The following is a 19,063-nucleotide window of genomic DNA, read 5'->3' on the forward strand; positions in this document are numbered from 1 at the left end:
TGATGGGCTAGATAACATTCATTGCATTGCTAATTTTCTGCATAAATTAACTGTATAGTTAAGATGAGACTCTAGTGTTCTTGGTTTAAAGGACTATCCCATGTGAAGTAACTCTACGGCCTTTGACCTATTTGGTAATGCTTTGGGGAATTAGAATTATATACAGGTGCAGGCAATATGTTAAGAAAAACACTGCAGAGTTAGTTTGCTTTCCACAATTTCACATTCCTCCATGGGGGCTATAGATTTTAAATCAAGTGAGTGTGAGATTTAATAACCCTTCTCCCTCTTGCTGTTTTTTTAATAGTTAAAATATTACCTTTGAATAACTTAAATCAATTAGCCATATGTAGACTTTTGAATAAATGCTTTTGAATAATGTGTTGATTTAAAAATCACTGGAAGTGTTAAAATATAATTTTCAATATTTTTAGTTATTCAACAGTATCTAATATAATTATATAAAAATAAAATCAGCTAAGTGAAACTAGCATTAAAGCTATGAGGAAGCATGGGAAATATAAAAACATGAGAAAAACATGAAACAAACTTATGCAGTAAAATACATGAATATTGTTTTCAGACTTTTTTTCTCACTTGTTGTAAATGTTTTGAATAATTAAATTAATTCAGAATTAGAAATTGTACTTTATTCCCTTTATAAAAATTTCACTTTCTATCACTTATTTCTATTACAAGTGAAGATCTATGAACTTAAATGATTAATCAATAGTAGGATTATTACATTTGCTTTAGACACAATCTCCCTTTACTCAAATATAGAAATTATTCTAAGTATAGCTAAGCCTTTTCCTAGCTTTTGTTAATTTTACAATCAGCTTGATATTAATTCTTATGTCAATTCTAATTCAATATTATACTTCTGAAACATTATCACTGTTATTTTCTCAATTTACCTTTACAGAGTAACTCTTTATAATTGCCAAAATTGGGACATAGGTTAATATTCTACACTATGAAATATTTTTATTATAAAGATATATTTATTTTAAGTAATAAAAAATAATTTATCTATACTTAACATTTGGTCTTTTAAAGGATGAATTTAAGAAATACTTTATCATGTAATCTTTAAAGAATAATTATTTAAGCCAATAAAAAGTGAACGCACATGTTGAATATTTATTTAGAATCTTCTCTCTCTTCCACTATTCTCAGGCCTTCATTTCATCACAAACCAAAAAGTATAAAAACTTCACAAATTTAGAGTTGTAAATTGGGTAAATTGAAGAGAAATATTTATTCCAAATTTGCCGCACAGATGTGTGTGTGCGCGTGCACATGTGTCCATATTGGTGGATGTATCACATGAAAAACCTTACCACCATTCTGGAAATCAGATCAGATTTTTTTTAAAAAGGCGATCCTGAAAATTATGAAATTATAAAGCCTAAACCTTATTCATATTCCTAAGGTAATTAGATCAGGTCTGATAACATTTAATATACTGAACTGTATTGTTTTATCTAGTCAAAATTGTCAGGACTCTGAAATGGAAATAAGTGAAAAAAAGAGTACAGATTTTTCTTGAAACGATATTTTTAAAATCCAAAAGGGAATTCTGGATGGGATGATTGAGGAATGCACCTATTAACTAGTTGTGAAGAATTGTTCAGAATTACCCCAGAATTTATCTAAGCATGTCACCAAATTTACATGGGTGCAAAGAAGAATATGTTCAAGATTTCCAATTTTCAAAAGATCATTATCGCTCCTTTCATGTAGAGATGTGTGTTCGTTTTCCTTTCGAAATAATACTAAAATATTCTAATCAATCTACCTTATCTCACGTGTATATAACTGGATTTTCTGACATTTAATTATTAGTCGACTATTCTCTATTCTTTTATGATATCCTCTTTTGCTCAGAGATACTCTCTACAGTTTTAAATTATGGAAAAACCATTGAGTATAGGGCAAAGGGTCTGTGTTTTAAGCATGGTTCTTCCCCTTTGCTAGCACAATTAATTTTTCTTTCCCGGTTGTGTATATCCTCTTGACAGAAGCAAAAACTCAAATGTATCTCAAATTGACTTTATCTTTCTTATGTCAAATGTCAATTAATAATAAAACATCCACCTAATTCTCCAAGCCAGAAGTCTGTGACTCTCAAACTGCTCATTCTCCCTTGTCCCACAGATCCAGTTGAGAGGTCTACAAATTTTACCTTCTCAAATTTTCAAATTCATCTCTCACTTCCACTGTCACTTTTTCTGCCCAGGCTTTCATCACATCTTTCTTGAACATTGTTCTTACTATTTCTCACCATGAAAGTTCTTTAAGCATCATCTTATCTGTCATAGTCACTTAGCTCAGTCACTGGTACAAAATATCTTGGTTGAATGAACAATTGGACGGATAAAGAAGAGGATTCTATTTTTGGTGCTCACACACAATGTACTTATTCTGTACCCTTTATCTTGAATGTACTTTCTATTTTCTTTACCTTTATACTATCTTAAAAACTTTGTTAAGATTTCATCACCCACAGAAAATTCTCCCTAATTAACTATGTTGACTTAAGTGTCTGTATACCTCATAGCACATTGTGATTATTTTATCTTAACATGTACCACGTTTTATTTAATTAATTAATTTATTTATTTTTGGATTTCTTTCTTTACTTCGTGTATCTGTCTCTACCTAACTCCTTGAAAACTCTTATTCGCCTTTGAATTTCCAGCACTAGTTCAGGGACAAATATATATTTAGTGCTCAATATTTTTTAAATGAATGAATGGTCATAAATAACACAATTAATTATTTTGTTGCCTAGAACACTACCATACACATAAAATATATATCAAAAATATTTAACTTAATGAAATTGCACCATGTCACTATGGATATCTTCCTCAATATTTCCAAGGCTTAGTTTCCTCATCTACAAAATAGAATATTTGCTTTCTATGATTGCACAGAGTTACACAGATACATGCATGATTAAAATTACTTGCCTCTCAACTATGGAAATTTGAACAAATCCAGTTGTTATCAATTTAATAGAATACAAAGCAGTATAAGATATTAATTATAAATATTCCTGGTATTGTGAAAATTCAGTCTAATTAGTTTTAGATTAAATTAATGATAATGCATTGATCATAGAAGATCACAATGGAAATGTCCAAATGTTCCATAGAATGCTTATTTTTTTCCATGCTTATGTTATTTTCACAGTCACTTCACTTATTGCATTTTTAAAATTTATTCTAATCTGAAAAAAGTAAAAAAAAAAAAATTCCCATTACCTGATAGATAATATATATGTGAAAAAAGTCAACAAAATAAAAGCATATTTTTAAATTTTCAAATACAGATATTGCATTTAGTGATTTTTTTATGCCTTTTATATTAGCCCCAAAAGAGATATTTTATATTTTTACTTTGATCAAAGCTTTTATACTCCAAAAAAACATATTCGGTAGCATCAATTTAGGCTTTCCAAACACAGAAATTCAGTATGCACCTATAGCCTTAAAATCTGTTTTAGGAAAGAACACCCGTAGTAGTGTTTTGGTGTTTACAATCTATTGCTTTGTATATCACTTTTACTAGTTGAAATATTGTCCGAGATAGCAATTTAAGTCAGTTTAAAATGAAAAGACAGAGAACATAACGTTAAGTGTAAGAAAATCACAACTCTCCATTTCCGCATTTATTCTATTTTAAACCATGAGCCTGCCCTCAAACAGCTGTAGATAATTGTTTTTCACCTGCTTTCTTCGTTTATCCTATGAGTCTTGAAAGTAGATAGCAATGGCTTTTCTATAGATGTGTGTGCGTGTGCTTCCTTAAGTGACTTAAATTTTAACATGTATATGTAGATTCTGTATCATCTCTAAGTAATCACAGAATTATACTCATGATTCTTAATGTCTTTCTCATGAGCTATCAGAAACAAAGTTTCTGTATATCCCAAGCATCTGTCTTTATATATTGTAATGTAATCTTCATTTTTTATGCTTTCGGTACTTTTCTCCTTTCCCCAGTACATATTAAAGTACCTGGCATATTAGAGGTGCTCAGTAAATATTTCTTAAATGTTGCACACTTGCCCTTTAAAATATATATATATATAGTCCTATATTTGATCTTATATTGCTTAACATCTTACTTGCAGTTATAGGGTTATAGAGCCCCAAATTCATTTATACTTATGTTTCTGTGTTATACATTAGATAAATTTCCATGTCATTATTTTTGCTTGATAATTTATTTCAGAATCCATATTTCAAAATACATTAGAAAATGAACTGATTAATTTGAAAAGTTTGATAATTAAGGGCTAAAGTTTTAGTTATTATTTATTAAATCATTCATTCCTTTGGCAAATATTAATGTAGTAACTCCAACGCACAAGATGTTGTTATAAATGCTGGGTATCTTATAATATATAAACATTTCCAGGTCCAAGAGAAAATAGTGGAAGACTAGTAAAAGATACACATACATGTATGCACATATACATACATACATACATACATACATACATACATACATACGTAGCATCATGGTCTCACTAAAGAGGAAGAAACTAATTTTCTCTAGGAGTCAAGAAAGGCTTTGCATTGGAGGCAATCAGTAATTCGAAGTAACATTAGGAGTTTGCCTGGCAGGAAAGAGGGGTGAGCAAGCCATTGTAGGCAGTGGGAAATTGAGCAATATACCTTTAAAAAATAATCATTACCACTAGCAGTTTTCTTTTGAATGCCTTAATATTTTCCATTTGAAAAATTTATGTAAGCCACTTTATTATGGCAAAGAGCTTCAGCCACGGCTTGGACTAGTTTGTTTAGTCAATTCTGTATCAAAGCCAGCTGCAATGTTAGCCACAAGAAAAATAAGCTATTTCCAGTGTTGAATCACTTGAAGTAGGACCTGTGATTATGATCAAATGGACATTAAGGGGACCTGAAAAATAAGAATAACATTGATAGATATGGTCACATACATGCTTGCTAACAATAAATTCTGGCAATAGTTTGTTACATGTAAATTTTCTTCAGAGATCAGGTAAAGAATCCCAGATACACTACGGCTGACTAATTTATTTTGAAAACATATGTTTATAGCTTACTTTTCTATCTTCTGCTAAAAAATAAAATTGGTCAGTTAATTGACTATAGCTAATGATAATTGTTTTACTATCATCAATAGCAATTACTACCTGGTAATAGTATTTCTTCTAGATCTAAAACTCTATCATTTCCATAGCCATTTTACATGCTGACATAAAGAATTATATTACAATAGTAGTTATAAATACTTTTAAGAAAAAAATATAGTAGCTATTTGCTAGTAAACATTATTTCTTTTATGTTAAATTAAAAAGTAAATACTTAATATAAATACACATCCTTTAATAAGCTAAAAAGCATTGTCTTGCTGCATTGTTGCCCAGGGAGATTTGTATATACAAATCCAAGAGCACTACATGGCAAATGGATCAAACCGACTGCCTTAAACAGAGACCATAAGTTGGCAGCTCTGTAGCTAAATATGCCTGAAACATTTAGGAACAGGAAAAAAGGGTAAGAATTTTTCAATTACAAGATGTCAGGTATAAATTCCGATTTCTGAATTTTATTGCCATTTGGCTCTGATAGCACTGGCCTTCCTTCCTTCATGGCAATGATTCACTTGGGAGCCGAATAGAAAAACCACCTACCTTCCTTTCAGCAGTGTATGCTTTTAAATTTTCCTCAGTTCTTACTGAGCCATTACATAAATTTATCTGGTTTATTTATTTATTTTTGAATTTTTGACACTTTCCTTAAAGTTGTAAAAGTTGACAAATACATTCTTTCCTCAGGCATACCAGCTAAAGATTCCATTGTTATTAGTATTAAAATCATGTGATTATACCATAGTTTAATATGCTAAAATCTTCTTATAAAATAAAAGAGAGAAGCCTCTTTCACAACTTTTAAATTCCGTGAAATCATGTGTGTGCCTGTGTGTGTGTGTGTGTGTGTGTGTGTGTGTGTGTTCCCCAAGGGATATCAATGGCTCCTGTGTGGTACCTTTCATGTCCTATTAGATGGTTGCCAACCTGTGGGGAGGCAAAATAGAAACCACCCTATTCTACTGTTGTCTTTGCACCATCAGACACTGTACCCTAGTGAATTTGTTTCTTAAGAGGCTATCTTTACTGCAAGCCGTTTTCAGATGACTGTTCTTTTAGGAAACAATTTGGATGCATTTTAATCTGTATCACTGGAGATAATTCTGTAAATACCTCAGTAGTGCATTGAAATGTTCATTTGTAAAGTACTGTAAGATACGGGATACAGGATTTAGGGTGGAAATGGCTCTTTCACTCTCTGTTTATGGGAGTTTCGATTTTGAGTTTCTTGCCAGAGTAAACACATCTGCAGCTCATATTCCACAGTATCTCAGGGAAAAACAGTCTCAAATTTTGTTAAAATACAGTGCTAATTACCTTTTTAGCTTCCATGTGTTCCTTTGAGATTTCAGTGACACATTTTTAATTTTAATCAAAATCTTGAAGCTCACCTTTAATAACCTAGGGAGATACAAAGAAGGGCCCCTAATAAACGTATGAGGAATCCTGTTTCAAAGTCATTACGCTACTAATCCTCGTCAGTGAAATCATTCCAACTTGTTCACCAGCTCTACATGTATTTTTTCTTTTTGTCTCCAAAAAGTAAAGACCTATATTTGTTCTTTATTGTGATCATATTACACAAAGGAAAGTAGAAGGAAAGTGGCAAAGTAGTGATACGGTGAAAGTAAAATAAATCTCATTCATTTATTAAGATATAAGGCTTACTCTGAGATAGGCACTGTGTTAAACACCTGAAATATTAAGATGAATATGGCACAAATACTATCCTCTGGAATAAATATAATCTAGTATATCTTATTATATTAATTGTATTCCCTGTCTGTATAAATATGAAGCCCAGAAAATTTAAATACTACCAACACACATATTTAGAGGTTAATTATAGATATCAGGCTCTTTATACACACATCTGCTTTCTCTGGTTGGAAGAAACATTTACATCCCACTGACTGTCTGGTATGTTATTGAAAAAATGAAGCTCTTCTGAAGGTAGTCAGAAGACTGGAAAAGAGATTGCGATTCATATCTATAACAATAAGGGTTAATGTTGTATGACTTTTTTCATTATAAAATATTTGAACTACATAAAGTGTCCAAAAGATAATATAGTGAACATTTGTGTGAGCAACCATAGTTAATGGTGGTATTTTGAAATCAGACTAGTGTCAGTGTGTCCTATACTCAGAAACCTCACTGATCAAATTCCCCCTGCAAGCAAAGTTGGGATGAGGCTGGTGCAGGTTTTGTTAGCCAAGCAGAGTGATGCAAGGTTAGGGACCAGGGGATTGGGGAAATAGTTGGGCTATGTGATCATCTAGTGCCACCAAAAGGAGATGAATTCAAGTGGCCAATATAAACCAGGATACACTGCAGTGAATCCAAACAAGAAAATGCACAAGCTTGAGACAAAAGGTAAATTTGAACCCAAGATGTTGTGTAAAAGGAAGAGTAAAGCTATACAACTCAAAAATATCAACTAAACTGACGTGACCAAACCCTCATAAAGTGACACAGAAAGGGACAGAACATTTCCAAATATTTAAATGCAACTGTTTTTGGTTTTGAGATTAAAAATAGTTTAGGGATATATAATATCATTTTAATTCAACTTTGAACGTATGAAATAAATGTTTGGTGTTATCGTACAGTTTTTGTTTTGTTTGAATCCATACATTTGGCGTGTACAATGCTGAAGCATTGAAAGAACAAGAGCATTTCACATGATGAGATTTGTTTTACGGTTTATTTTCAATCAAGTTAAAGATAACATTTCTTTCAGAACTCAAAACCACTAGAAAGGAGCTTCACCATAGAGTATGATTATTATTCTTTGCACACAAGCAGTTGCAAGAGAACTTTGCAATGGGTTTTTCTGATTGTTTTTCTTTTGAGTTCATGGACACTGGAAATTGGAATATATCATTCTTCTAATTTAACCTGAAATCTGATTTTCCCAAGCATAATGAATGACTCATAATTTGTTTAAATCCCTAAATGACTGGTTGACTTTCATCAGATTTCTGTTTTACTAATTGTAGTGTTTTTATATTATGCCAAATGAGAAACAGTCAAAGTTAGATCAAATTGAAAATTATATTCACAATAATAAGCAGTTGTGGAAAGGTAACGACGTTACAGGAGGAGTTGCTATGAGTTAGGAACAATACTTAGGTAACTGCAAAGCAGACGAGAAGCCTTCTAAAGTCACATTATATGTAGCCAGCTTGATATTTTGCATTATGACTGTAAAAAGTAAGAAATAAAAGCTTCAAATAAATTGATTTCCCTGCAACGTTCATGAGATGAGCCTTTTTTAAAAGAATTTTAAAATTAGTTTTAGGTATACAGTACATTAGTTAGACATTTATATAGTTTATATAATAATCCCCCTGATTACTCTATCTTCCCTCTGGGTCTACACATAGCCATTACATTACTGCTGACTGCATTTCCTATGCCATGCTCCCCATCCCCGTGACCTGATATGAATCTTTTCAAAGAAAGTTTTTAGCAATCACCTGTGGAGAGACAAAAAATAGAAAGACTGACTTAAAGCATAAGATCCCCGCCGTCATCCTCTCCATCCCCCTGTTAGCCTAGACCATTTAGGTCACCACCTACTGTTTTATAACCTTCATAGCAAGTTGGCCACAGAGTAAGGTAATAAAATGGCACAAGAATTTAAATGATTTTAAAACCTCTCGAAACCAAGAAAAGTACCTTGGCTGGATCTAGATCACTTTATTTTCAGAAACCACTTCTGGAGTTCCAATCTAGAATGGACTCACATCTGAAAATGGAGCAGCGAGATTAGATCAGAGCACTATCAAGAATGGACTCAAACTGAACCTAGAACTATAAGTAGGAAATAATATATTTTTATTACATATTTTTTTCCATTTTTATATTTAGCCTTTGAGAACAGTAGAGTCCTATAAAATGTTTATGATGATGGAAATGTTTTATTGTAGTTTCCAAGCACTTAATATATGGCTGTGCAACTGAGAAACCGAGTTTTAAATTTTATTTTTTTCATAATTTTATATTTCAGTAGCCACATACTGTTAGTAGCTGCCATATCAAATAGTATCATTTGATTATATAGAGTTTACATATTTCTCTACCAACAGCAAGACCTAAATAAGGAAACAAAAAGCAAAATTTAAATGGAGAATGATGGGAGAAACTTCAAAATACCGTAGAATTTTTTTTCTATACGATATGAGAGAGCAAACTTCTAAATAGTTGTTTATTGTCAGTGTTAGTGTTTGGAATGAATTTTAAATATTGAAATGCTGAGCCAAATAAGTGCAAAGTTTATATACACTTCAATTAGCATAAAATGGATAGGGCATCTTTGCAAACAGAAGACTTTGAAACGGGTTGGCAACGACTTTAGGCAGCTGTAACTATCCCTTGTCATTGGATACCAACCAAACTAGCCTATTCAGTGTTTGGGCATCAGTTCATTTTATATCAGATAACAATGTGTTTTAGATTTCTGTTAGTACCCAATATCGTTAATAGAAAAATGATCCTCAGGCTAGAATGTGAAGTCCATGCTTAAATGCATCATCTATTTTCTCATATACCATGAAATATTTGGGATTCTTGAAGCAGCTATAGCAATCACCACCCACAGCGAAGAAAGTGGATACACGTGTCAGTGTTTGGCAGCTAAGAAGGATATTTTCCATCTCCTGCAGGTTGGTTCTCACATCTCGGAGGCTTACAACTTTGAGTATTCATAATTTCAACATTACTAAATAGATTTTGATCTATTTCCATGTTGTGCCCTTTCAGTCTTTACACACTAAATATCTTCTAAAACATTTTAACCAAAATTATTACCGATAGAAATTACGCGTGCGTGAGTTCTCAGTGGATTTTATTCTGATTGACATGCAACTTAAATCATTCATCATCTTAAAGAATATCTGTGGAAAGAAACAGATGTGTGTGGGAAGGTTCCAAGAAAAGAAACAAAGGAAGAGTTATTTATATACACGTGCATATAATAGCTTATTGATGAATGCATTAATTTATAGTGGCATTAACTTTCACAAATCCATCCTAACCTTTAGGAAGAAAGAGTAAAATTTTATGTAGTCATTACTAATATTTGTTACTCAATTTTAACCTGATTTTTTTTGATGCTTTCTCTTTTGTCATGGATTAGTGTTGCTGTGAATTTTGTTTATTCATTCATAAAAGTACATTTCACAATATTAATATTCAGTACCATTGTATCATGAAACTTTCATAAATGCATTAAAATTATACAAAACAAATGACTTCAAATAATTTTAAATAATATGACAAAATGAAATATATATATATGTTATATAATTATTCTGAAAGGTAACACTTGTTCTATATAGTCTATTGTATTATATATTTATTAATATCAAAAATAACAGCCAACTGAAAGTTTTTTCTTAGTATAAATTTTTCCCTACTTATCATTTATAATAACTTATTATTTTCCTTTATACAATTTAAAACATTTATAGATAATTGTTTTATGTGATTTTATATATTTAATATTACTCTTCCCTCTAGTATGGAAACTCCATTAGGGCAGGCATTTGCCTACTTTATACACATTGTGTAATTGTGCTTCATTCAGTATTGGCATATGGTAGATTTTTAACATAAATGATGATAGAATTTATAAGTAAATAAGGACTACAATATGTTAAGCTCTGACCTAGATACCTAAAAGTCTACTTTTCCAGCTCAGGAGTTAATCTCTAATTTTCTTCCACCGAAAAATAGACAGCTCTATTCTGATGAAAAAGATAATAGAAACATTTATATATTATATTTGCTTTGTATGACTTTGAAAATAATATATAACCTTTAATTTGATAATCTTCACAACTTTATAAAATAATTTTGGCTTGATATGATTTTGGATGTTATTTCCAATAAGAAATAACTTTCAAAGCCTCATGGTTAAAAAGTAGAAGCACCAACATTTAATTCCTATATTTTGATCATAAGATGCTTTGTTCCGTACTCTGCTGCCGATAAAACCCAGAAACTTGACTTTTCAAATGAACTAAATCAACCTGATATAAAAATAAAAGTTTCTAGAAGAGACAAAAAGTAAATCCCAATCTTATTATCTTACAGTATAACGGAGGTTATTACTAACAGCTAGATAGCTCTAAAAATTTAGTTTTGATACAATAACAAATGTTAGTCCCTAGATGTTCCAAGCCTACCTATCGGCAAGTAGTAATGTTATTTAATACCTTCAGTCTGAAACTTCAAAATGTTCTTAGACAATTTTAATCTGACCTATTTAAATATTATGAATTCCATCAATGAAAACAAGGAGGTCTATATCTATGCTTTCTAATTTAAGTCTAATATTCTATTCCTAGGTTGAGGGACATAATTTTTAGAGGCAATTGATTAAATGCCCCTTTAGTAAGAACTTACATGCCAGATGTCATAGTAGGTATGAGTTAGAATATCTACTATTAAAATCCATTAAAAGGCACTGTTCCTAAGTTTTAGGAATCTCAAAGTGTGGTGAGGGGAAAGGTAATGGAAAATTAACATACAGATAGTTGAATGGATGAATGAGTGGCGAGAGAGAGAGACATATAAGACTGAGATTCTAATTGTGATGAAGAAAATTAAAGAATATATGATAAGGAAGAGATAGATTTAAACTTGGAAAAAGCATTCATCAATCCTTTTGTTGAGAACATTTAAGTTAAGAAAAGCAAGCCATTTGACAGATTAAAGGAGCAGAGAATACTGTTTCACTAACAATGTACTTTATACTTGAAACTAATTTAAATAAAAATTTTTTAAAACCTGTATGTGTAAAGGAACTGTGGTATCTTAAACTATACTATCTTCAGTAGTGTAAGATGGCCAGAACCTAGTGGGTTGAGAAAGCAAAACGACTAGGTCCTACATATTCACATAAAATCATGGTCCAGAGCTTGGAGTCATATGTTTTCATGTTTGTCATTGTTGAATTTAAAATCATTATTGTTAGTGTGGCATGTGTGGAAGCTTAAGGGCAAATTATTTATAGTTGTTGTCTGGCTAAATATGGTGTGAGAATGGGAGAAGTGCTTGGGATTGAGATAGATTTTGGAGGTAGAAATGCAATAACTTGATGAAGGATGAGATATAAGGAGTGAGAGAAGTGGAGTAATTAAAGCTGACCAACAGGTTTTTGACTACTTTAGCAGCTGACCGATGGTTACAATTAGATGTTGCTTGCTGTTAGCTATTAGAGAGGGTTAGTATATTATTTGTAATGTTTCAGATGGGAGAGAAGAAATGAAAGGAAGAAGTAACAAGATAAGCAAGGAGGTTGATAGAAAATATGGCAACTGATAATGGAGGAGACAGAATAAAATACCAAGAAAAGCAAAGTCCTTATGAAAGCAAAAGGAATCTAGTACATGTCTGAGGGGATTGGTTTTTATTATCAGGAGGTATCTTTATTTTGGTTTTAACAAAGAGAAAATGAAGAAGTACATTTGGTTACGAGAAAATGAAAGAAAATAAAGGTGCCCTCTAATTGATGGCTTCTATTTTCTTAAAAAAGTTGAAAACAGTGTTCAAAACTGTGGATTGAAAGTAGCTATATAAAAATCAAAGAAAGAGAAATATGAAATAGATGGTATTAAAGCATGTAAAAGCACTCCTTTTAGAAAAATGAAAAAAAAGATTGTTTACAATATTGAATGCCTATTTAAAATATTACATTTTATTTAAAACCAGTCACTAAAGCTATTTAATCTTATAATCTTTTCTATCATCAGTGAACATTTCTGTTTCATGTTTGGACATCAAAGGTGATTAATTTTATTCATTAAGAATTTCCACATCTCAAACTTCTCAGAAAGGCTCAAGGGCTTTTTGAAATAACGTGAATGAAATTTATAAGAATACACCAGGGAATTCCCAATTTAGCAAATAACTTTATACCTTATTATATTATAGTCTGTCAATGCGAATTCATTTTATCATTTATAAGTAAAATATATGTAGTATGTTGTTTCTTTTTATAGTAAAGAAGAAAAATGTGTTTATGCAGGATACTTCCTGGAAAACTGCTTTTCCATTAAGGATACCTTAGTTATAATGCAATAACAAATAACCTCAAAACAGCAAGACAAATAATGCAATAACAAATAACCTCTTAAAACAGCAAGACAAAAAAAAAAAAAAACACAAAAGTTTATCTTTTTCTTGTATTCCACAGCAAATATAGGTCATAAAAGTAACTTTGTACATTCTAAAACCTCAAAGGACACAAATTGATTTAAGATTCTAGCACCAATATTGGGAATATTAAAATTATCTACCAAAACACTTTTCCACACAGTCCTCCCCCTCCCCCAAATTTTACTTAAGTTGGCTTGGAGAAGGTCAAAGAAAATATGGAGCTAAAGTAAAGAGTTCCCAACTTCCTTTTCATTTTCTAAACCCAAAGGACTTGAGTGATTTAAGAGATATCCTGTAGAGGAAATACTTCAAAGTTCATAGTGCTTGATAAAGTTTACATGGGTTACCCAGGGAATTCTATCCATCGGGGAATTTTTTTTTTTTCTGTTTTGTTTTATATTGTTTTAGTTGTTTCGTTCTCTCCCAGATCAGAGATGATCAGGCCTTTAAACCAAGAAAACATTTTGTTTAGAGCTGCATTGACTCACACAATCAGAGAAGATCCTTAATTAACTTTGCTTCACGTGACTACCTCAGATAAATCATAAACTTCGCATTTGTCCACAAAGCTCTTTTCTAATCTTGATTAAACCAGAGCACTGATCTATCTCATTAGATCAATGAAAATGTGGAACAACTCTAGAAAACAGCAGTTAATTTCTATTTTCAAACTAGGTAAAGAACATTTCTTCTTTATTCAATTACACAGTGATGAAATTATTAGTGTCTCTATTGACTTACATTGAATTATTCTTCAGATTGGATACAATATCCCTGGTGTTTTATCCAAAAGATGTTTATAAATAATTTTTTTGCAACTAAATTTAAAATTTTTAATATCAAGGCATCCTGACCAATCATACAAGCAAATTAGGTCAGACAGCCAGGAAAAACATTGAGTGAAGGTTGGGAATAATGAAAATGCTCGCAAAAGAGTAATTCCAGCTCCCAAGAAAATAGCCATAAAAATGCATGAGGGAAGAAAAATATTTTTTTGTTGTTGTTTACTCAAAACATGTTTAAAAATCATACTGAATATCTACAACCTATTTTTACAATATCTGATACTATTTAGTTTTTACTCCACTAAGATGTTTCATCCTGATATTAAATGCGAAATGGAATGAATGTAATGCAACTGTTCTCTATGATATGAAAATAGAATCTGCGGTAAGAGTCACATTTGTATTTCCTTTATTTTGAAATGTAGCAAAATTAGCAAGGTAACATATACAAGACATATCACATTCCTTGAAATTTAGCTACCCTTGAAATCAACTGTAAAGCAAACAAACTGGTTCAACATTTATCAGGGGATTTTCTATAGAGAAAAAAAACCTCTCCTTTTTAAATATCGCTTGCATGTGATGGTTAAAAATAATTTTTAAAAAAGTCATTTCTAAGGGTGAGTTTTACAATTATAAATATAGCTTACTTTTTATTGTTTTCTGTAAGAGAAAAGTGATATTAAATATAGAATTGATCAGAGTTAATTTTTAATTTAGTAAAATGTACATAAGATTATGAATATATTTTAGTTAAATTATTATATTGAAGAATTGTGATTGTTCTTGAGATCAATTATCATAATTTGGGGTCTCACATAATCCAACATGCCATATTAAGTGAAATTGTGATTGTTAATATCAGAATTTGAAGTTTTCACTTTTCATTTATACTGTTCGCCATTGGAGAAGGCAGTATTGGCCTCAGTCCTACTCAACTAACAAACTTAACCCATTTAAATAAATCTGGTCTCTGATTCAAAAGTGTAAGGCTTTCTGTAAAGCTCCTTATAAAGACAAGAAGAAAAATATCACCATAATAACTAAATATTTTTACAAAAGGTTTAAATCAAATTCAGTTAAAACTTACAAGAAGTCTACATAAATAATGATAGATTATGTATTTCTATAAATAATATTTGAATACTAAGGTTGCCTTTCTCAAAGTTATTATAAAATTTATTTTCCGTTAATTTTTGGGGTCCCAGACAATATATATACATGCATACTTACATACATGAATGACATATAGTGCATATATTTATATTTAATATATATTAAAAATAACAAATACTAGATTCTTACATATCTTAAAGAATGATTCTGAGCTCCACCACAAAATAACAACTGCAGTTTTTCCAAACATGTATAAAATGGCATATTTATAATAAAGAAGCTGGAGTGATTATATATATACTTCTCAAAGATTATTTGGTTGTAGAATAGCTTTAAATTAGATTTCAATGAAGTCAGCTGACTTTTTCAATAAAATTGCAAGGACCTAGAAACACATTAGAGATAGAGACAGAGGGAGATAGAGATAGAGAGATAGAGATAGATAGAGATAGAGATAGAGATAGAGCTAATAGAGAGAGAGAGACAGAGATATCTAAGTGTAAGTATAAGTAAAATACATTATTGTATGCTAAGTTTTCTGTTCATTCCTTTAAAGCTTGATAAACTGGTGAAGGGAAGGTGCAGTTAGATTTGTATCTGACCTTTAGGGGCTTAAAAAAAAACCGTGCTGATGAAATAAGATTTAAAAATGAATTTTGCAAGTGAAAACACCCTTTTAAATACTTTTCTCTTATTTGATTATTGTTATCAGACACTCAGGTAGAGCAGATTATCATGCTTTATTAATAGAAGTAAAGTTCAGTCAGTACACAGAGTGACTGGGAAATTTTAAAACGAATTGTCTTTCGAATATCAAAGTTCAAAGTCGAGAGCCAAAGCTCACAAATTTTTAGCTATTCATTTTTTTCACCACCATTCAAGAAAAGCATCTCTATATGACATCGGATCTTTAAAATAGCACATACTAGCATGTATGTTATAGCAAATTTGCCAATAGATTTTATCATTTTTGGTAATGGATATTTAGGTGACAGTATAATACTGTCAACAGCCTCTACCAACAGTGGGTTGCCCAGTGTTATAGTGTTGTTCTTAACACACACAGTCTTTGAAGAAAGGTTTGAGTTTGGGGTCGTTGACAATTAGAAATGACAAACTTTTTGGTCATCCGTGTTTGGGGTCTGCCAGTGGAAATAGAATATTTAAGAGATTAAACAATAGCTTAAGGAGTTAAATAATTGAATCTCAAAGTGTCGTTCAGGCCAAGGCAATGATGAATTTCAGAAAGAATTTGCTCTGAAGCTTTTTTTTTCTCTCAGTGTTGCTGTGACAAAATACATAAAATATTAACATTGTACTGAACAACAATAAACAAAAATGTTAGTTGTGATCTTCGCTATTCAAAAAAAAACTGAAGTCTATGGCCATGCCACCCTGAACAAGCCCAATCCTATCTGATCTCAGAAGCTAAGCAGGGTCGGGCCTGGTTAGAACTTGAGTGGGAGACCGCCTAGGAAGACCAAGTGCTGTAGGCATAAAAAATAAAAACTAAGGGATTGTAAGCTGACAAGGTCCTTGCAATCTGTGAGATCAACCAAGGGTTTCCTCGCCTAAAAAATAAAAATAAAATAAAATAATAAATAAATAATAAATTAATTAATTTAAGAAACAAAAACAAAAACAAAAAAAACAGAGATATGTCCCGTGTGGCTAAAGTAGGTTAAGATGGAATGAAGGAGAAAACAGAATAAGAAATATATTATGTTTTCAACTTTTTAAATGGAGAAACTACAAAGTAGACAAATAATGTCACTATCATATTTCTATACTTTGTCCTAATTTTAAAATGTAAATGTATATTTCTTGTGTGTTTTTGAATTAAACCATATTTCACATTATACACTATAACATTGCTGAGAAGAAAATATTTAATTGATACACACAAATAAAATATTAAGCGATTAAAACAATAACAAAAATAAAATACAAAAGGAAGTCCAAATGGTAGGTGTAAGTATTGCAAGGATGTGAAATTAGACATGCAGTGTAAGGGGAACACCAAATTTCAAAATGTTTCTATTTAATTTAGCATCTGGTTGACGTTGTTATAGCTAAATGTTTAAAGATGGCTGGCACATTTCAAGGGAGAAACAACTTAGTTGGAGTGATACACAGCACAAAGACTGAAACTCATCTAGGATCTAGCTGGGGTTTCAGTTATGTCATTTTTGCTAAATAACAATTTAATTTGCATTGGAAGTTCTAACGCAAATAAAGCACAAGCCTGAATTGAAAGTGGCTGCTTTCCTGCCCTACGTTCTTATTCTAGTCTGTATTTGTGGTTTAGGAGAATGACTCTGGTTATCATCTCTTGGTGAAAAGGAACATGCGAACATATGCGGGTATAGCAAGATCATAGAAAACCACAGTTCTTATATCAGTTCAACCACTGTCCTGCCAGGTGACCTGGGGGGAAGTCAACTTGATCTTCTTGATCCACTTTTCTTTTTTTATAAAGTAAAGGCAATGTTCTGTTTCCAGCTTACTTAGAATGATTATAGGATCAAATGAGCAAATGGAATGTGAACGATTTGTGTAAAATGTGAGCTATCATAAATGAAAGGTACTACGATCCTGTGCCAGATTAACCAAAATTGGACCAGAAGGCAGAGGGACTTCCATGATTGAGTGGTACAAACTAGGGGTTCATTGCAGTCCAATTATCAGAGTAACTAAAAGAGTGGCGGTTCCAGTTCGCATGATTATTTCAAGATCTAATTTACTCTATTCCTGCCCCAGACAGTCAACTTCAATTTGTACCTCTGTCTTCCACTTGATATTTTTAGCAAGTGAGAAGGTCTTTAAGGATTTTTTTATTCCTGAAAGTATGATGAATTCCTTCTTTCTCTGTCATGTACTGGATTTAATAGAAATCAATCATGAGTCCGAAAATTAAGTTTACACCCTACTTCATCAGTTGCCAAAATCTCATACTGACAGTCTAAAAATATGCTTAAATAAATTTAATTTATTTAATCTCACTTTTAACATTTGTTTATTAATGGATTATTCCCCCCTCCACCACTCCCCCCACCCCTACGACTTAAGAAACATTACAAAAGGTTTATAAACTCAAATTTAGTTTCTGGAAAGTGACAGTTAGTGTTATGTGGTAGATCTTAGAATATGTCCTTAGGATATAATCTATTTATGAAAAAGACCAGTTTCGCCTACAAAGTAATGCTGTGTTTAGGTATATTAACTAAACTACTGAATACCAAGTATCGAGCTTCTAGTTAAAATCTAGAGATTTAGAAATGACTAAGACACATTCTAATTACATTTACACAGTAAAAGGAGATCCTATATCAGAATAATTCAGAAAGGTTATTTAAAAAAGGGACATGTCTATTTCCTGTTTTAAAAATTAAGATACTGGCATCTACCTTACCTTCTTCACAGTGTTGTTATAAGAATAAAAAGTCACAGAAATTAGTAGATATAAAGTACCATTTAAACTGCAAGGCATTTTACAAAGTAAAGTCTTATGAATTCATCAAATATCTTGATGACTGAAATTTAGATGAATTCGCAAATTCAGTGTAAACGCATGTTCCTGTTATTATTTTCTTAGTTTTTACTGATTTGTCTGTCTTATTAATAAAAGTCCTATCTCATATGTCAATAAAATATTGACATTTTTATTTTTCCTCATTGCTCATTTTTTGAGGACCTACTCCTTTCGATCACATATTGTACAATTTTTGTTAACTCTGACCTGTAACTAGTTCCCGTTGGTTTTAATTAACTGGATTAAGATGGTCAGGCTGCTTTCATTCACTACATCCTCAAGCCCTGTCTACCGAAAATGCATTAAAAATGT

At 31.3% G+C, this 19,063-nt stretch overlaps 1 protein-coding gene and 1 pseudogene across 4 annotated transcripts in view; both read left to right on the plus strand.

The window, feature by feature from the left end:
• ROBO1 (roundabout guidance receptor 1) overlaps positions 1-19,063 on the plus strand; it is a 1,005,278-nt gene that overhangs the window by 412,745 nt on the left and 573,470 nt on the right. The gene's annotated exons all lie outside the window — the stretch shown is intronic.
• Positions 16,597-16,715, plus strand: LOC118601909 (annotated as a pseudogene).

Source organism: Rousettus aegyptiacus, unplaced genomic scaffold, assembly GCF_014176215.1.
Source record: "Rousettus aegyptiacus isolate mRouAeg1 unplaced genomic scaffold, mRouAeg1.p scaffold_m13_p_4, whole genome shotgun sequence".
NCBI classification, from domain to species: Eukaryota; Metazoa; Chordata; class Mammalia; order Chiroptera; family Pteropodidae; genus Rousettus; species Rousettus aegyptiacus.